Source organism: Petaurus breviceps, unplaced genomic scaffold (genome assembly GCF_028583685.1).
Source record: "Petaurus breviceps papuanus isolate PSGF00001 unplaced genomic scaffold, PetGlider_PUasm1.0 184, whole genome shotgun sequence".
NCBI lineage: Eukaryota > Metazoa > Chordata > Mammalia > Diprotodontia > Petauridae > Petaurus > Petaurus breviceps.
The window spans coordinates 11,533,099-11,554,593 of record NW_027185793.1 but is presented as its reverse complement, the minus strand read 5'-3'; the positions used below and the strand labels follow the sequence as shown (position 1 = coordinate 11,554,593).

Sequence of the window (21,495 nt, the reverse complement as noted above, 5' to 3'; positions counted from 1 at the left end):
ACCTGTTATCCATTATTCTTAAAATGTGACCAGCTGTCTGGTAAACCAATATGTTGGGTGGACCCCCTGTGGTGAATTTATGGTTAGGACATGGACAAAAGTTGCACAAATGGGCAGACGTGGATGACTTAAAATCTGCATTATTGGAGAGAATGGACAAATCAATGAGATCACAGATCAATTTGAGTACTTTTAATAAAACGCTAGATAATGTGACATCAACAATACTGATAGGACAGAAGAATAATGTGACCTAAATGAAACAAAAATCACTTGGCTGAATGGTAGTCATTGAAAGAACTAATACACAATATTTAAAATCACAGAGGCTAAACAAACTAGACAATGAAACAGAAAACTCTGCTATATGGATTGCAAAATATCATGAAATAAACATGAATAAAAAATATTTTGCAATTTCAAACCAAAAATATAACTGTGAGGATATACTAATTAATGTAAGTGAGATAGAGAAAAAAGCAATCTTACCTTATTACTCTTTTCCTGTCAGATCTCAATTAAAATGGCAATTCCATTTGGGGGCATCACACTTTTAGATATTCTGAATAACTTGCAGAAGAGAATGATGAAAATGACCATAGGTCTATCTCAAATAAGCTGCAGAAAAAAAAAAATTTTAAGTTGGACTTTGTCAACCTGAAGAAGGAGGCTAATGGCATACATAGGGGTAATAGCTTACTCACTTCAATATGTCGATAGTTCTGTGCCTTAGGAGATGGCATTCATGACTTGCTGTGGTCAAAATAAATTCATCCCTTGATGGTCAACCTTCTGGTGATGAACATCTCCAAACAAAGGTCCTTAGACAACAGGAAAACAGGACATCACCATGTTCATACTCAAAAGTTTTCTAGCTTAGTAGGTAGGACGTGGAAGGGTATATACTATCCTAGCATAAATTTTGAGAACCCAAAGGATACCTCTATGCCATAAAGAGGCATTGGCATAGGATTAAGGAGCAAGAATAATAATGACGGTTGACCATGCCCCCTGTTTAAAAGGTAAGGTGGCTACAACTATACTTGTTAGCAGTTTTTCTAAAAAAAATTTCTAAGGATTAGTAGACTACCAGGTGAATCATCAATACAAGATAGCAACCAAAAAAGCTAATGCGAACTTGTGACATTGATTCCAGGGATAAGGAGGTTACAGTCCTGTTGTACTCTATCAACTTGCCATCCAAATAAGCATTTTGCTAATTTATTACTATGTGCCAGAAACTTAGGATCCAAAGACAAAAATGAAATGAAACTTACCCTCAAAGTTCTTTGAGGGTAAGTTTCATTTCATTTTTGTTTTCATTTTATTAAAGGAAACATTTATACTTATAGATAAGTACAAAATATATACATACATATATACAGATATATATGTACATGTATATACATACATACATGTACATATATATGGTAAAAAGAAGGCATTTTTGTCAGTGAGAGGCACTAGCATATAGGAGAATGAGGAAAGGCTTTATGTAGACAGCAGCCCTTGAGCTAAAGTCTGAAGAAAGCTAGGGATTACAAAAGGTGGAGGTATGGACAAAGTGCGTTCCAGGTATGAGAGATGGCGACAGCCTGTGCAGAGGTGCAGAAACTGGAAAGAGAATGACATGTGAGGATCACCAAATAGATAGGTGAATAGAATATAAATTATATGAAAGGTAAAATATGCAATAAGGATCCATGGGTCATGTGAACAAGACAGAAGAGTAGATATTTTATCTAATCCTCAAGACCTCTCAAACCCCTCCAAAATATTAATCATGTGCCGAAGACAAAGCAACTTCAACTGTCTCCATGGTCTAGGGCTGGTTATCCAAATATCCAAATAATCCAAATCCAAATAAGATTTTTAAAAAACCCAAAATTCCATTCAGTATCCCCTCCAACTCTACCATTCAGTACCCACCTCTCAGACTACCAGCAACGAGGCTATACTAGCCAACTCAAGGACCAACCGGCTCAAAAACAAGGCCATCCCTACACCCCCACCCCCTCATTCTTTCCAGTGCTTTGGAGACCCCAAGCTATAGGATGCAGGAGTTTGTCTTGGCCACAGATAACCAGCGCAGCAACAAGCCTTAAAAAAACAAAAGCCTGACTGGGGTCACAACCCCATAGCACAGACCCTGAAAAGACCTGTACTGTTAGTAGCAGGGAAGCCAACAAGTACCTGCAGCACCAGTGTGGCAGCTATCCGAACTGATGACAGAGAAGTAAGGGACAAAAGCAGCAGGAGAGGACATAGGAGAGGGCAAGACGCTGCGAGAAAGGCAGAATTAGGGTTAGGGTTAGAAGAAAAGATTTAAAATAACAAAGGAATAATGAAAAGAAGGACAAGGGGGATAGTTTCAAATTACATTTAACGCAGAAATTATCAAAACTGTATAGCAATGATTAAAAAATAGACAGATCAACAGAGCAAATTAAACCAGGGAAATTCAGGAACAATAGAACCCAATAATCTAGTGTTTGATAAAGCACAAAATATAAATAACCTAGGGAAAAAAGTTCCTCAGTTGATAAAAACTACTGAGAAAAAACTAGAAAGCAGTCTGGCAGAAATCAGGCTTAGTCCAACACCTTAAATCATATTCTACAATACATTCTAAATTAATATGCAACCTTAATATAAAAGCTCTACATGGCAGAGTAAAGTAAATATAGAGCCAAGAAAACAATACATGTGATAACTATAACAATGTAAATGGAAAGAACTATACACCAAAAAGTCAAAAGTTAATGTAACAAAATCATAAAGATCAAGCAAGACTCAAATAAAGAGATATTACAGGACTCCCCCATTCTTTTGTGGAGGTAGGAGATCCACAGATGTTGGTACTGCATGTTTCAGTCTTTTTCAATGTTTTTTATCAGTTGTGCTGATTTTTTTTTCCTCTCAAAAAAAAAAATACTATTTGTTATATAAAATGGCTCTCTGGGAGAAGGAGAGAGTTGACTAAAACTTAGGATAACTACGGCAATATAAGAAAACGTATGGGGGCGGCTACGTGGCACAGTGAGTAGAGCACAGGCCCTGGAGTCAGGAGGACCTGAGTTCAAATCCGACCTCAGACACTTAACACACACACACACAAAAAAATGTGACCCTGGGCAAGTCACTTAACCCCAACTGCCCTCCAAAAAAGAAAAAAGAAAGTATGAATAAAAATTTATTTTTAAAAAAATATGCAGTAAGATTGAAATGGTTAAGAGACAGAGGGTAAAGGCATATTGTGAAGGGCTTTAGTTGTCAAAAAGAAAAAGGTTATATTTGATCCTAGCATAATAAGAAGACACTGGAGCAGAGGAGCAACATGGGCTGCAATCTGCATTCTTGGAGGGACTGCCCATATGGAAGATATATATACACAGGGGAAAAAAATTTGTATGAGGATAACATGAGACATTAATAATTTTTAAGATGTTACTCCTTAACTTCAACACTAGTATTTCATGAAAATTTGAGAACTGATATTAATATTGTAAAATATGATACTGTGATTCAAAAGTAAAGAAATAGTTTAGAGTTAAGAATAGTAAGGTGATAGCACTCATTTCTATATAATTTTTAAGTAAGTACTTACAGTCAGATCCCAGCATTCTACAGTCTGTGAAATTTACATACAGAGTTTAGGGAAGTCAGCCAATCACTCCAGAAAAGCTAAAGTTAATGAAAAAGATGTCTGTAGTCAAATGAAAATTAAATTCTGACCATACTTTAGGGATGAAAATGTATTTAAAGCTGCTTTCAAACTCCTGTCATTCATTAGTCACTGAAAGACAAGTAAATAACCTATCAGGCTGTTTATTGGGATGGTTATCCTTTTTTATTAATCATAATAAATAATAGTAATCAAGATAGTTATTTTCTAGTAGAGACTCAACTATCATTATATGCAAACCTTTGTTGTACAAATTTTTTGCATGTAATATAAATATGTATATATACATATATATGCTCCTTAAAAGTAGTTTCAGTAACTGCAAAAGGTTTTAAGTAGACTTTTAAAACAGGCCAATATACATATAAAAAATATTTTTATGCATGGAATTTTTTTACTGTAAATAAATTTTTACTGTCATATTTACATTTTAAATTCTCCTCTCCCAAAACTTCAATAATAAATCTATATCCTCAACCCAGGTAAAATCAATTACACTAGACAAGTGATTTTATTTTTTTTTTTAGCCATTTGAGACAGCTAAGGGGAATTAGCATTTATTGCATTTATTTTTATAACTCACAAAGCTTTTATTTCAAGCATTAACAAATATTATTTCTTCTGGAACAATATAAGGAGATAGCTATATGTTCTAGAATTAGAAGAATCAATTCTGAAAGTCACAATGTAAAGACCAATAAAGAGTCCCATGATAGATGTGAATAAGCTACAAAACATTACCAGTCAAGAATTGAGCAAGAGAAGCTGTGTACAGCATACCATCAGAAAGGTGGGTGATAAGAGGAAATGGGTTAGACATATGGTGAGAATAAGAAATAATTGATGGACAGCCTGTCTACCCTACTAGAGTACTAAAAGAAAGCCCCTAAAATGCTGAGTGGACCCTGTGTGGAAGACCTTGGGAAAGCCATGGTAAGCTGAGAAGGTAAGGATGGGCTGTGATCCACATTTTTGAAGAGAGTGCCCATATGAAGGAGATACAGATCCATCCACACACCAAAAAAAAAAAAAAATTATATGATAACAGAAGAGAAAATAAATTTTCAGATGTTACTTCTTAATTTCAACAAAAGAATTTCATGCTAGGTGGCACAGTGAATAGAGCACCAGCCCTGGAGTCAGGAGGACCTGAGTTCAAATCCGACCTCAGACATTGGACACGTGTGACCTTAGGCAAGTCACTTAACCCCAATTGCCTTGCCTTTTCCCCTCTAAAAAAAAAAAAAAGAATTTCATGAAAAAGTAAAAACTGACACGATTGTAAAAAATAATACTATGATTCAAGAGTAAAGAAGTAGTTTAGAGGTCAGAAAAGTAAGGTGACAGTAGTACTCTATCTATACCACTTTTAAGTGGCTTGTGGCGAGGGCCCAGCATTCTACAGTCTGTAAAATTCACTTATTTACCTCAATCACTCCTGAAAAGCTGAAGTGAAAGAAAAAGAGATCTGCAGTCAGGAAAAAAAAAATTCTGGCCATACTTTAGGGATGAAAATAATATTTAAAGTTACAGTCAACCTCTTGCCACTCATGCTGATTACTATTTTCCATTGTCCTAAAGAACAAGAAGTAGAATGGAAAATCATAAATGTCAAATTATTTGAATGTAATTTTAATCAATTGGATGAATTTCTATTAGTGATTTACTTAATTATATTTATCTAGTCAAATAAAGGGATTCTTCACTTTAAGTAAATGTGTTACACAGAATCTGAATTTTAAAAATTATTAATTTAGAAAGAAAAATAATTTGTATGTGCCAGAGTATCAAAGTTAAGAAATTTTGCGATTGAAACTTAACAATTTAGATATTATTAGGTCTACTGGGGAAATGAGATTAAATATTAATATGTAAAATTTGATAATAAAATAGATCACAAAAAAACAAATATACTAATAAAGAGTATATTTATAATAAAAGTATATAATATACTAATAAAGAGGCAAATTGCTTCTCACTCTGTTTGTGTCAGTTCATCTGAGTACTAACTGCTGTAAACGTTCACTGTTTATGTCCCTGTTCCATCTGATAGAGTTCTGACCATCAACTTCATCAGGCTTGCATACCTCAGGGTGATTTTTAATTTAGACAACACAATATCATTACCTGGAATCCATCCTCTGAGTGTCTCCACTTAGCTGAATGCTGCAATATACCCTATAGCCTTCCTGAGCCAGATGCTGACTGACTATATGATATTGCAGAATGTCTGTTTTCAAAGGGTAGAGTAATATCAACAACAGTGATGCTACAGTTCTCATTATCCAAGATTACTAAATATGGTCTTAAAGCCTCTCCCAGTCTTGGAATTGTTGAATTTGCCCAAATCTCAGTTTTGGGTTTTTTTTTTTTTGTTTGTTTCCTGGCACTTTGATGGTTTCAACAAGTCTAAGATAATATCATGCTCAGGTAATAGCCCCACTCAGCTGAGGACTACAGTGGCAGTGTGCATGTGGGAGAATTTCTTTTAATGTCCCACATCAATGATAGAGCTCAGCTTCAGAGTCAAATCTCCTGGCCCCATTCAATGTGACACAGTCCAGTCCAGCTCTGAATAAAGTGCCAGATCACAGACCCAGAAAAATTCCCATGTAAAAAAAATTGAGACCACAGGCATAGAGGTGATGGGACATATTTTACCCTGAAAAGGTTTGCTGACTAGCTTCTGTTTAAAATAATATCTTAGTGCATATTTCAAATTCTTCTCCACTCCTTCTAGAGCCAACAGCCAAAACATCGTATTTTATTCTCTACTCAATAGAGATTTTAGCTGACAATTGTCAGTAGGCTACTAATAACTAGGACCAGATGTTAGGAGCTACTGCATCTTTGTATCCAAATTCTCCTTCCACAGAGTCACTTAAATAAATGATGAAGTCTTCCATTTGAGGGGTACCTTTAATTCTGTTGCTCACTGTATCACAGTGAGAGAGTTGGCCCAGACTGGCTGATGCCTGGAACTCAGCCACCTGGTAACTGATGACAACTTGTACAACTAGTGCTAGTAGGTTTGCCTTCCCTGAACCTTCTACTTCATAAGGAAGATACAGGGACTCAATGTGGCTCTGAGGGAGGTGTAACCGTCTCTTGGCATCTTTTAAACTGTTCTGTCCAAGAATCCGAGGGCACTCTTGCAGCTTATAGCACTCCTAAGATGGAATGATACAGATACAACTGAAAAAAAGGTATTTACTATGTGTTTTCTGACAAGGAGCCAAGTTAGACTTGTCCGTTAAGTCTAAGTCTGTAGTCATCTTAGCCATTTCATCTTTCACAGAATTTTCAGTGTGGAACTCCAACGAAATTCCAGGGTAAGGACAGGTGTTAGACATCACTGAGATGCCCTCACTCTGAATTTTGGAATTGTATGGGGAACACCTTCTTCTGGTCATCAGTCAATAAGGTTGCACATCTGGTCTCATTAAAATGTATTAAGCAACCTTACTTACACTGCTCAGCATTCTAGTCAGGGAATGGAGGATGCCAGCAACTATGGCTAAATCATCTGCGTGTTTTGTATTTTTTATGGTAAAAATTTAATCCTGTTATGTTCCTGTAAATATCATGGCATGGATAATCAGTTCTAGTGTTAATAAGAATTATGGGCCAAAGAGGGTAGCCTTGTCTCACCCTGGCCAGATATTAATGCCTGATATAAGGCTGTGACAGAGTCTGTGCTGTCCTGGTAGTCTTTCCATAACATTAACCACATCTTCGTGCAAACCAGCCCATTTTAGTGCTAACAATATTGTTTTGTGTGGCAGTGAGCCAAATACATTGGCTGGAGTGAGCCAGGACACCCCATACATTTTCCTTTTATGTTGTGTTTCATCCACTATGAACTGCAATAAATAACTTCTGGCCACAGCCGTCAGTAGACATGAAGCCTTTGATTCCTGCTGATGCTTTAATTTCTTACCCTCTAACCAATTACTCTTTTAGTCAAGGTGGAAGCATAAATCTTATCCATGGTGTTACCCCAGGCAATAGGTCTCCAATTGGATGATTCATTCCTATCACCTTTTCTGTAAATTTAAATAGATGTAGATGACTGCCACTCTGGAAAACAATTGTATCAATAAATTAACAATAGTAGTTAAAATATGTTCCTCAGGATCAATCTTCTTCCAGATCCAATTTTATTCTATCCAGTCTTGGGGCTGCATATAGGCATTTTAATTAGTCACATATCCCAAATAGAGTAAATGGATCACAAAATGGGCTCCTTAAGTCAGCCGGAGTATCATGCTTCACTATTAAAGCATACATGATTATAGGAGGGGTGACACTAGGCTTGAATACTTTCTAAAAAGTATTCATACAATTGTTACCCTGTAGATCTGGAATATCAAGGCCTCATGAGTTACCTATCTGCAAGCAGGTGGGTGATTAGCTGTATATAGTTTCCATAATCAGGAAGCTCATGGTATAATGATCAGTAATAACACAAAAAAGGATTTGACTGGAAATGGTGGGGAGCATATTTTTGCTGTATGCAATGCAATTACCCTCTCAGGGTCTCAGTTTTCTTATCTGCAAAATCAAAAGTTTAACAAAATTGCTATTAAAATCATTACTTCCTTTTCTTAAGTTCTGTGACTCTGACTATGGTAAATATCAACCATTTATTTACTTTACAGAACCTTGCCTCATGGGTAGTTTTTTTCCAGAATACACCTATTTCATAAGCATGAGATGGCAGTATTTTAAAAGAAGGTTCTTTCTTTAACAAACATCTGCTACAGAAAAGAATGCCAAGAATATTTTGTATGGTAGCTAGTCTCATATTAAAAATTAATCACAAATAATAAAAAAGTGAAAAAAAATTAATCACAGCTCAATTATGGATAATTGAGAAATTATTGTGTTTTAATAGCTAATAATAGCCATTTATATAGCACTTTAAAGTTTGCAGAGCACTTTATAATTATTGTCTAGTTTTTAACCTCACAACCTGGGAAGTTGCTGGTATCATTACCACAACCATCTCAAAATAAGGAAACCGATGGCAGAGAGGTCAAGTGACTTGACCTGAGTCATATGGCTAGTAAGGATCCTAGGCAAAATTTGAACTCAGTTTCCTGACTCCAGCATACTACTCTGCACAAACAGTGGTGGTGGTACCAAGAGTGCCACAAAGTGGGCTATTATATCAAATTAAAATGAGATACCATGTTTGGTATTAAAAAATGTCTCCAGGACATCAAAGGTTAGAAAAAAAATAAGGCATACCTGCACAAGATACAGCACACAGGTTCACTTGTGGCCCACCAAAAGATTTCAGGTAGCCCGTGAAAAATGTAGAAGACATAAAACAGGTCTGCACAACATACGTCAGGCCACTTTGGCAGGCTGCAAGCAGCCCACAGGCTGTATGTTATTCAGGCCTGAAATATGGTTTCAATTAAAGGCTGTTACTGTTATTGTTCATCCTTTGCTCTTGAAGAGTACCATGACATCAGGAAGGTGATGCCATGACTTGCAAGTGAATTGGATTTAAGTGAGTGAGAGCAATGCAAAGTCACCAGCCTGTAAACACAAGCTAGGTGGGATTTTTGTTTTCTTTTTGGAGTTCAGTTTCCCAGGCTCAGGCTAAATTGTGAACATCTGAAGGATTGATCTCCCTTGAACCCTGATAATTCACAGCTGAACTGAGTCATGGAGGTTTTCAGCCTCCTGGCTCTAAGCCAATCAGGGGCTGAGCCATTGTTATATATCCTGGGAGGTTGGCATTTTGCTTTGGGGGTTCGCTCATGAGAAGGATCTTTTAATTTCCTGGTTGAGAATATGTGTAGCCGTATGTTCAGAGCCCCCTGAATGCTTGGATGTCTGTGCTCTCTCAAGCCAGTGATGTATGTAAAGTGCATAGCAATACTGCTATGTTCAGTCGAAGCCCTTTATGCTGATTTCCATTTGTATTTTTTCTGTTTGTATCTTCTCCACATTCAGGGTGCTGACCTTTCCCTTGAACTGCTGAATGTAATTAAAGTAAATTTGCTGACCCATTTAAAAGTTGCATTTTCTTTAAGAAAAGCTGATCAAAGAACATGTACTAGCAGGCCATTCTGGGTGTGCCACGGTGCTTGCTATTACACAGCCTCACTCACTCCTCTGGAGACATCTGGGTCCAATGACAGTATATAGATCAGGACGACCAGAGAAGGCTCTGGATTCAGTGGGAGACCTTGGCCTTTTTGAGTTAAGGTCCTTCCCAGGTCTCAGCTTGAATGAGGCAATGCCCATCCAGCCTAGGTAAGAAAATACCTCTTTTACCTAGTTTAAAAAAAAAATTCAATCTGGGAGGGGAAAACCCCAAGGATTTCTGGCCAAAACAGAAACTGCCATTTATACTTCCTTGGAGCCATCGGGCCCGAAAAAATTGTGAGGGATAACTTGCAGCGAACTTTCTCCATTTTGAACATCATATATACATTCTTATTACTTCCTTATATTTTGTAACTAAGTTCAGTATTGTTTCCCCATATATATGTAAGTCATTGTATATTTCAAGTTAATGGAGGACTACTGAGTATTGATACAATTGATGGGATTAACTATTGAGACCAAATCAGAGGTGTTTTTAGTTTGGGGAAAAGAATGGTAGTGTGAGAGGTAGCAAAGGGTTAAGTTTCTATAGAACTGCAAGAATTACTAAAACAAGACTACTGACAAAAAGTACCAGACAGTAGCCTTGGGAAGAAGTTGAGTTCCCAGTTCCCAGAGAACTCCTAGATAATACTAAAAATGAAATAATATAGAATAAAAGGAGCCAGCAGCAGCAGATGGATTTGACCAGTCAGAAAGCAGACAGAGGCCTTGGGACACTCAGGCCCAGATAAGGACACATCTAGGTTGGACTGAAGGGGGTTCAGTATTCTGAGGTTGTTACTGGGCTTTCGTAGTGGACCTCGTGTATTATGTATGTTATCTAACAAAATTAGAGCCTCATTAGTAATAATTAGGTTAATGTTTGGGAGGGGCGGGTAATCCTTTCTTATTTAACCCAGTTTCTGCTCCTGTAAGGAGGCCTCCTCTCCCTGGATTTCCCAGTGACTGGACCACCCACTTCTCTCAAGATTCTAATATAACTTTCTACCTTCCCTTTGAGAGGTCTCTGAGTAGTCAATTTGGGTTAGGGTCACTGTAACCCACACAGTTTTGGGTACTCGTCCGGGATCACGTGACTCGGTGGGGAATGACCACCACCCCTATTTGGAGGCAGGTGCCCGTGGGACACTTTGTTCCTGTAGTCTCCAGAGTAGGGTGGTGTTTCTCCTCTCTGCCAAGCAAACTGCCCGAAGTGGAGAGACTCGGTGAAGAAGAAAGTGAAAGTAGTGGATCCGAAGTTCCGTGTACAGAGGATGAGTTGATTGAGCTCGAAGTCAGGAGAACCTACACGCGTGTAGCCCAAAGGTAAGCACTTGGAAGTCTAGGGGTCAATTGGCTGGGTCGAGGGAGACCAGAGGAGAAAAGCCTCTCATGTAAATTGTGTGGTGACACAACTGCAAACGACCCCAGGGGAAAGGTCTCTCCGAGAATGTTATCAGGTGACTGCTGGCAGGAAGGGGACATCTGTTGAGATAATTTGGAATACAGAGGAGTCTAAGGGTGGTTCTCATTAAATTATGGGGGAAACGAAGTCCAAGCCCCAAAATTCAGAGCAATGTCAGGAAGGTACCGGCTAATAGTCCCTTGGGAAATAGGTTACAGAATTGGGATGAGGTGCCAAAACATAAAGGGAAGGATAAAAAAAAAAAATGATCAACTGAAACTGGCTTGTATATTAGTTCTTTGTATTTCTGTGCAAAGTCTCTGTCTGTATAATTAACAGCCTCTGTGTGTTCAAGGACAGGAAGAAAGGATGGGCCAGTTTCCCCCTACACCTGGGGATCTGCGCCTAGGTTATCTTAAAGCAAGTCTTACCTGGCCTCTATGAGCATCAAAATGTGATCTGTGCGGAGGATTTCTGACAATCCTCTGTGAGCTTTTGGAACCTTCCTGTCAGTTTCTCTATCTGTTATGTTTTTGTGTTGCTGTGTGAATGAGTGTGAGTAATCTAACACCCTGTAAGGTTTAAACTGCAGCTGGACTGCTGGACATTTCTTTGGAATGCTGTTATCTCTTTCCCTCCTCCTCCCTTCCCCCGATGCTGAATGCACGCTAGACAGAGAGAGAAAGAGAGGCAAATATTGTCTTGTTTAGGTTATATGATGGTAAATGCAAGTCAAAAAGTGTAGGAGAAGTATCAGGTCAGAAAATTTAAGCATGTAGCAAAGAAAGGAGCATGGGTAGGAAGTTAAGATAGGTATAAGTTATTTGCTATTGAAAAGTGTGAACAGAAATTTTAAGATTTTTTTTTTTAAGTTTGAAAATTTCCTCCTCTTCATTCCACCCTGGCCAAGTAGAGTGAGGAGAAGGCGATAAGGGAGGGAATCTTCTCCCATCAGATCAAAGAGGCACGAAGACAAACATTTAACTATTTCCTGCCTCACCTAAAAGAGGAAAATTTTGTGTATCAGAATGCAACTGAAAGGCAACTGAATACATTCTGGTCATTTTTGAAGAGTGTCACTCCTAATACAATGCTAAAGATAAATAGTATTTGGCACTGAGGCAAATTAGGAAAATAAATAGATCTGTAAAAGAGACACCTCAGAGGTGAAGCTTTGAGCTCTCCAGTACAGAAGGGGACACCAGGGTTCCACTCACTCAACTGGCAGATTCAAAGCTCTCACTTTCAAAGAAGTTTCTAAGGAATGGACACATAAGTGAAATTTATGAGAGTAAAAGTTAGAACAGCTAAAAACATTTGAGCAGATTTTGCTAAAACTTCTCCCACCAGATCAGATTAAGGAGAGTGTTGAATAATAGTAGGGAATTTGAGTTACCCTCCCCACTTAAAAAAAGGGGGGGGGGAGAAATAGCAGCTATATCGAGGGGCCCCACTGGCAACAGCCCTGGGCCCCTGGGTGCCCTGAAGCCCACACCTCTAGGCATGCAGATGACTCTCTCTCCTTTCAAATCCCTGAGTGCACAACCAGACTCTGCAGCTGTGGGGAGAGGAGAAAAGCCTCTGCACTTGGTAAGCCCAATTTTCTATCAATAATTTTTGTATGTGATGATTTGGAAATGCAATTATTGTCATAATGTTATTCTGTTATTATGGTATCTCTAAGCTGTAAAATCCTCTTATGCTGTAAAAATTGAGTGACCACTGCGAGCCAGAAATGGTGTTAAGATAAACCATTTTCAACCTGAATTTTCTTGAAAATGAAAGATGGAAAAAAAAGTTGTGTAAAACTAGATGTTACTTTATCAGTTCTGCTAACCCTATCTTATGTTTATTTCATGTGAATTGGATTATTTTTATGTTATAAAATCTGATAATTTAAAGCTCTTACATTAAAAAAATAAAAAACAAACAGGTAGTAATAATACTGCTGATATTTACTATGATAGCTGATTGTTCATTTAACTTTTTGGCTATTCTGGAAATATACAGTGATTTAAAGGTATAGTTTCCACATTACTAATGATGAAATGAATGATTATCTGTACACAGTAAATTGTAAAGTCATTTTGTAGAATTCTTATTGAGCAAATCAGAAACCTGGGGGAAAAAAAAAGAAAGAAAAATAAAGGGATGTGGTTTTCAAGCTTGCTTCATCTAAGGATGTATTGATGTTAATTTGAAGGTTTATGGCTCACCATATTCACCATCTATGTGAGATTCCAGAATATAATTGATTTCTAGGAATAAGTTGATTGGGTGTGTGGAATCAAGAAAACTTTAGTTCTGTGTAACTTCAAAAACTGGAGTTTTAAGGTCAACAGATTGGTAATTCATTTGTTTTTATTTCAAAGTTCAAATTTAAGAACATAATAATTGTTTCTGATATTGTTACTGGTAAACAGTTGTATTATCTATGTTGCATAAGAAGCGGTTTCTCTTAAAGTCTTGGAGTATTGTAATTTGGGAAATCATAAGCTTCCAAGTCTGTCTTTGTTTAAAAGAAAGTTTCAGTTAAGATTGTTTAAACTTGTAAGATTGTTAACTAAGTTACTTGGCTACTGTTTTAATGCTAAAACCTAAAATTGTTAATTGATTACTGTATGTGGAAAGGGGGAGACTGGATGAAAACTTGATTTTGACTAGTTCTGCTCATTCAGAACAGTTCTCCTGCATGATGTTGTATGATAATGTAAAACTGCCAAAGCCCCTGGAAATTATCTCCATTAAGCAAGGTCATTCAGCCTGGAAAGGGAGCTTGTTTTAGTTATGAAGCTCCTGAACAATAAACTGACTTGCTGAGAAGTAGCAAGTCTATGTACAAAAGAGTAAAAATGATCTCTAACAATTGACTTTACCAGGACGAGTTCAAAAATTGTGAAGGGAAAGATGTTAAAGTATGTGAGTACTGGCAAATCTTTGTGATATATTGCAACTCAATGAGAGTAAATTGATGTTAAGGTAAACTGGTTTGGGGACTATAGTGCATGTGGATGCTTTGTCCAATCAGGTCCCCATTTTTCATCTTTATGGCAATTCAATGGAAAGTTAGGCATAAGGCAAATTATGAAATTTTGCTGTTTTAAGGACATACTTCCAGAATATTTTTCAGAATAACTGGATACATAACTAATTAGCTTGTGAGGTAGACATTAACTTCTTTATTTATTCTAGGATTCCAATACAGAACAGTTAGTAATAGAGATTAGAGGGCTGAGAAGATAAATGAAGATATGGTTAGAAATAGGGATTACAGTGTGAGTTCAGATTAAGCATAGTCCCAGGAAGATAGGGAAGCTTGGGGAAGTAGATGCAAATCTATTAGAGCAATCATTTATAATCCTGATGGGAGATTTGACTTTTATGAACAAGAATAAATATAGAAATAAATACAGGTTATTTGAGGCTCACTTCAGAGATGTTCCTTAACCAAAGTGAGATTATAATCATATCTTAAACTGATTGTTGGAGCTTGTTATTTAAGATTTGATGGGACTGTTAACTGACTATTCCTCTGAGTCTAACTCCAGGTATGGATATTAAGAAAGGCTATCCAAGCCATATGAGCCACTAGTCCATGATGCCAGACCCTATGAGGTACAGGTATGGAAAGCCTGTGAAGTATGAGTATGGAAGGTCTGGAGAACGACTGTTCCGCATGAGCTGAGGTAGGATTCTCCTGACTCGACCCTCCCAGTGACACCTGACAGACTCTGAGCTGGGCTCAATGCAGATTGCAGCTTGGTATACATTTTGCCTGGAACTGACATTCTGAAGTTGGGGGAAATGGTTCCCTCATTACAGTTTTGTCCCCATTCTTGGTGGCAAGTTTCAATAATCAAAAGTTTTGAAAACACAACAAATCTATTAAATACTTGATTCTGGGACATCTCAAGTTACTATAAGATGAAGCTATTAGGCTTAGGATTTAGTATAGGTATTCCTGTATAAATCAAGGTCCTTTAGTTCTTTGTAATAGTATAAGGACAAATAGATCAAGGGTTTGTGGGAATATTATTCTGTTATTTAGTTAGTATCACACTTGTCTCAGCTTTCTCATAATTAGTCAATGTTAAAAGGAGGATAGTTTTTATACTTGGTAAAAATTTTAATTGTTTGAATTGTGAGCTTAATGTGAATCCCTTAGTGAAATTCCATCTTCCTAGTAGAGAAATTAACAATGGATTAATGTAAAATATAAAACAAACTCATTTTAATGTGTGATCAGGACAATTGACTAAGACTCCAATTTCAATTTTGTAAGAATGATAAGGGTTCTGGAGTGGTCATTTAAATTGGTTCCAAGGTTCCTTTTGTAGGTAAATGAGTGAAAGAAGACAGAAGAAAGAGAGGCTGGGATGCAGAGCTGAAGATGGATGACCCAAAGCAAGGACTTCTGTCAGATGTTATACCCCAGCGAGACAACAGACAACAGTGTGAAAAGAGACTTTTGGACTTTGGAGGGGACAATTGTTTGTTATTGTTTTCTTTTGAATCTCTATATCTGCACTTACAAAGGGGACTGCCCCCTTGTATGTTGTCAATGCAACAACGGGAATTAGAATTAAGAAAAGTGGGGAAACTTCAAAGGTATAAAAGAAGAGGGGAGAATTGTGAGGGATAACTTGCAGTGAAGTTTCCCTATTCTGAACATCATATATACATTCTTATTACTTCCTTATACTTTGTAACTAAGTTCAGTATTGTTTCCCCATATATATGTAAGTCATTGTGTATTTCAAGGTAATGTAAGAGCTACTGAGTATTAATACAATTGATTGGATTAACTACTGAAACCAAATTAGAGGTGTTTTTAGTTTGGGGAAAGGAATGGTAGTATGAGAGGTGGCAAAGGGTTAAGTTTCTATAGAACTGCAAGAATTGCTGAAACAAGACTAGTGATAAAAAGTACCAGACAGTAGCCTTGGGAAGAAATTGAGTTGCCAGTTCCCAGAGAACTCCTAGATAATACTAAAAATGAAATAATATAGAGTAAAAGGAGCCGGCAGCAGCAGATGGATTTGACCAGTCAGAAAGCAGACATTGGCCTTGGGAAACTCAGGCCCAGATAAGGACACATCTAGGTTGGACTGAAGGGGGTTCAGTAGTCTGAGGTTGTTACTGGGCTTGCGTAGTGGACCTCGTGTATTATGTATGTTGTCTAACAAAATTAGAGCCTCATTAGTAATAATTAGGTTAATGTTTGGGAGGGGTGGGTAACCCTTGCTTATTTAACCCAGTTTCTGCTCCTGTAAGGAGGCCTCCTCTCCCTGGATTTCCCAGTGACTGGACCACCCACTTCTCTCAAGATTCTAATATAACTTTCTACCTTTGCTTTGAGAGGTCTCCAAGTAGTCAATTTGAGTTAGGGTCTCTGCACCCCACACACGATGAACAAGAGAGGCTTGGGCTGGGACCTACTGTTAGCCAATCAATGAGAGCCAGAATGATTTGGGTTTAAGGCATGGTCCTCCAGTTAAAGAAGGTCAGAGTAGAGTAACTAAATACTTAAGTTGGAAAACTGTTACAGCAAGAATGATTGGCCTTTTGGCTATAAATATTGGAAAAATTTCAGAAACTACAGGTTTATTGTAAAATCAAAAAACCAACAAAGTTGGAAAGGTGAGTTTCATATATACCAAAATAGTGAGAGCAGCATTTATTTTTTTTTGGTAACAAAAAGCTAGTAAAAATAAAATGTGAATAGTTTAGGAAATGACTAAACAAATTAGGGTACTATCTTAAGACTAAACAAATTAGGGTACTATCTTAATTACCAGAACATTGCAGATCCTCCTAGAATGCTTTTTGTTAGAAGTTTGAAAAGTTGTCCTTTAAAGGATAGAAAGCTATATAGCAGATGATGGTGCAGTGAAAGTAACAGGTGGATTAAAAACCTGAATTATTTGTTGTAATTATTGAACTTTAACACTTAAAGTGTTATAAAAGTTTAACCAACTTAACTTTAAATAATTTAAAAGACTGTATTTAGGATAATCACCATTAATGGGGGGGGAGCCCACTTTGCAGTATGAAAGTTCAAGAAGGGCAATTTCCAAATGTTACTATGAACTATGTCACATTTTCACATGAAGTAATTTATCTTCATGACCTCAATGAGGATGGTATATCAAAGGTTAAGTGTCTCCATTATTTAAGATTTCCTGAAAGCTATAAAAATAGAAATAAACTTTCTGAAAATATATGTGAAGCAAGGAATAAAACAAAGATGCATGTTTTCCAAAGGTCCACTGTGATAGAAGATCAGCTCAAAGAGTTGGAGTTGAAGAGTTCCTTGTAGATAATAAGGAATTCCATATGTTCCTGTTTGTAGATAATTATGTAGATTGCTTCAAGTCCCATCACACTGCAAATACTCCTAGTGATCTGTAATCACTCAAAGAAATCTGTCCTAACTATCCATCCTGGAAAGAGCAAATGGTTGAAGAATATGTATTGCCCAGATTTCATTATGCATTTGGATGACACCCTCTAGCGTTTGTCCACCTCCAGTGTACGTCTGAAACATCAGGGCACAAACCTGAACAAGAAGAGAAACAGGCTAGACTGCTTTCTGAAAAGTGCAAAACTTCTACTGACACCAAGCTTTTCATGAAAGCAAAGACCATCTTTTTAACACTACCATTTTACCAGTGTGGTTATCAGGCAAGATCAGGAACACTACTGGCTCTGAAAAATTAAAATGAGTTTCACACAGAAGTCAATGAACATCACGAGTAGTATGAGCATGCTGCAACATAAAACACAGAATTCCAAAGAAGAATAAGAATAAATATGTCATGAAGATAGGCTGATCCCATAACAAAAGCAAGGGCATAAGTGAGTTCAACTGATTCCCTGTGGCAAATATGATAGGCCATCAGCTTAAGCATCATAATAGCCAGTGTTTATATAACTTTCTAAGGTTTGCAAAGAAGACCCAAATCAAAGAAATCACCAGTCCATTTGAATATTTATGTCATGGTAACTAAATTCCAATAAATCTGGACATTTCTCAAGAAACCTGGATTGTAAACTGCAGTTCCTGGCAAACTCAAGGCTCTTCAGAAATTGGGGCTTTAAAAAACAAATTTTGAATGGTATATCTATAATCCATTGACAAAACAGTATCTTGATTTGCAATTTCATAGGGCACTACACTTATAGGGTGCTGTATCAAGCCCCAGAACACTCTAATACCTCAGTAAAGTCCACAGCAATGTGTGTTCTAGCTACATACATAAAGACAAACTGAAATGAAATAACACGTTATTTAGATTATAACAATCTAGTTATCAAATTAGTCCAGCAATGGACTTTGCTTGAGTAGGTTATGTAAATGGGACAAATAAGATGGTCCTAGAATTGAGGGACAGGTCTGAATCACATCTGGAAAACTGCATGTTTTTAAGTATACTAAACTGTTCACTGACACATATTGTCTCTCTTTCATACCACTGTTATCAAAATGAAACATGAATCAGAAGAATTACAAAAAATTCCTGTCAAAACAAGTAGCCAAAGGGCAATGGAAAGACTAATGATAGCCTTAAGTAGGCTGACTACAGCCATGATCAACAACACTAATAGTGGCATAAAAGACGTCATGAAGGAAACGTATTACCAGAAAAAGATGTGGGCTAATCATGTCATAAGAAAGAAGGATAACAAAACCCCAAGTGCTGAAAACAGAGGATTGCTTTCAGACTTCTTATACATGTTTTATGGGAAAATATGGCTAAGAATTACAGGGAATAAAAAGACCAGGAAGAAATCTACACTGACAGTATTTACAATGAAATTAGGCAACCAAAAGTACTCACTCCAAGAATCCAAAAAAGCCTTCATCACAATGCTTACCTCCTTAAAGCCTTCATCACAATGCTTACCTCCTTATTAAAGAATAATGACCAAGTAACACAGTTGTCCAAAATAGCAACCTGTGGCAAAGTTAATTGGAATTTAACTTTCCCAATCATTGCGCCTTCCTGGTGAGCCCAATGTTTCTATCTGGTATAATAATAATAATCTGATATTTTCATAGTTCTTTAAGTTTGTCTTAAGCGGATTTAAACGAAGTCTTTACCCAGTCTGGAAATTGTCTCTTGCAGTGAAACTGATTTATATTTCAGTAACTAGCCTTTGGCCACGCCCACGGCCTCAAGACACTGCCCAAAGGCAGGTTCTGTCCTTAAAAGCCTGGTTTTTTGGAGGTGGAGAAGGATATGAAAAAAACTTTAGAGAACAAACTAATTGTAGAATAGAAGTCGTCGTTCTAAATGTATCAACTATGCAATTTGTTGCTTCCTCTGAACATTAGAAGAAGATTGCCAATTTTTCACAATACAGAATGAAAACTCAAAACAAAAATCTGTCAATATGAACAAATCACTACATACGGTTAAATCAACTATCCGTATCTCAAAAGAAAAAAAATTAATTAAAATGCATTGCCCATGGCGTCCTACTGGTTTTAAGTAATGTCTCCCACCCCTACAAACACCTCTCAAACCGGAAATCACTTCATTCCCAGGTCAGACAGACTGAAACGAACTAGAAAGAACCTACCCTGGAGGAGCTGAACCAGGGACTCCCTAATAGGCCCTCACCCTTTTCATACCTTAATGCAAACTAAGGTAAAGTGAGGAACCCCCCAGGCCTGGAGGGGGAGGCTCCTCCCATGCCCCCACCTCCCGCTGCGCCCCCACCATTAGCGCAGGCGAGAGGAGGGGGAGGCACCCACGAGGATGAGCTGGGAAAGAAAGAGGGACACTGGGAGGATGCAGACCACATACTCCTCGGCTGGAGGCACTAAGTGACCCCCTGACCCAGCAGCCGGGGCAGGGCGGGGCCGGAGCGGGGCCATCTCCGGCCACCTCCCCTCCCCCCTCATCTCCCATCCCCGGGGGGCCTCCGACCTTGGGCCTCTAAGCTCGCACCCCACCCTCCACCCGAGGAGCCCCTCCGCCAGCCAGAGGGAGGGTGGGCCACGGGCCCGAGGCTGGGGGGGAGTATCGGAAGGGAGGAGGAAGAGGAGGAGCCCCCGCCAAGGCCGCCGCCTTGGCTGCCGAGCCCCGGGCGCCCCCCAGAGGGCGCGGGGTGTTGCCCCAGCTACGGGTTCGCCCTCCCCACTCCCCCAGCGTTGCCCGGGGCGACGGCGGGCGCGCGGAAATGCACCTACCTAGAACCTGACAAGCAGGAGCCCCTCAGACCTGGAGCCGTCAGTCACCACCCCGCATCACGGGGACCTCTGCAGCCAATGAGAACCGCCGCCCCGACCCGCTTCGGCCAATCCCGTCGTACTCCGGTCTCTGGGCTCCCTGGAGCCCGGAGCCAATGGGTGCTGGCGAAGGCGGGAAGCCGTGCCTCCCTCCCAGCCCCGGCCTCCGCCTCCCCTTCCCTGGAGGCGGGTGCGGCCGATTGGCCGAGGCCCGCGAGGGGGCGGGCTCTGGGTGGTGGTGGGCTCCCGGAGAGGGAGTGCCAGAGGGCATGGGTGGGGCGCCCCTTCAAGAACTTGGGAAAGTGGGCGGGGGCTTCCCCGGCTCTCCCCCCGCCCGTGTCCGCGGGAAACTGGCGGCGCTCTTCTCTCCAGCGCCACCCTCCCCCGGCGCTCCTGGGGGCCAAGTTGGGTCTTGGGGTCACAGCTCTGGAAGGGACTCCCCCCGCTTTTAAGGCCCAGAGAGGGGAAGTGACTGGCCCAGGGTGATACAGGTTTAGAAGTAGTCGAGCCAAGATGTGAACATCTCCACATGCAGCCCCCTTTCCACGACACCAAGGCTGTGGGATCTGGCCCGGCCAGGGCTACCACAGGACACTGCAGGGCCCCCAGAGTAGCCCGTGGAGGCCTAGGCAGAATGCAAGAGAAAGCCAGCGGGTGGACTAATGCCCGAAGGGCCCCAGAGGCTGAGCACGTTGTAGCCTTGGGTTTCTTCTGCCCCCGATTCCAGAGGTGGGGGGTCATAGCAGTTACAATGGAAAGTGATTTAAAAGTGCTTCTAGCTCAGCACTCTAATTTTAGGGAGAAGTCCCAGAAAGATCAAGGTATCTATCTCAACTCATACAGAAAGCAAGTGACAGCAGGGATTCAAACCAAATTCCTCTGCCTCCACAGTACCTCTCTCTGGTGCTGCTGAAGAGGGAATGCTAAATTTGGGAATAGGTGGTGTCTCCTCCCAAAAGGTCTCTTAAGGAGGGCCTGCCTATCTGAGAGAATCTAAACTAGGCCACCTAAATTCTATGGGCAAGCAGCCTTTCCCGAACTAAGAGAGAAGTTAGGCAA

General features: G+C 39.3%; 1 protein-coding gene across 11 annotated transcripts in view; it reads right to left on the bottom strand.

The window, feature by feature from the left end:
* Positions 1-20,543, bottom strand: part of FER (FER tyrosine kinase) — a 288,611-nt gene extending 268,068 nt beyond the window's left edge. For 8 of the 11 annotated variants that reach the window (XM_069088134.1, XM_069088138.1, XM_069088142.1 and 5 more), the window contains exons 1-3: positions 20,398-20,543; positions 705-821; positions 490-618 (exon numbers count right to left, since the gene is read on the bottom strand). The gene's annotated coding sequence lies outside the window, so the exon portion shown is untranslated. Of the gene's footprint in view, positions 1-489; positions 619-704; positions 822-3,607; positions 3,685-20,397 lie in introns of all 11 variants that reach the window. The other 3 variants (XM_069088135.1, XM_069088136.1, XM_069088137.1) reach the window with 3 other exon arrangements.
* Between the last annotated feature and the right edge of the window lie 952 nt (positions 20,544-21,495).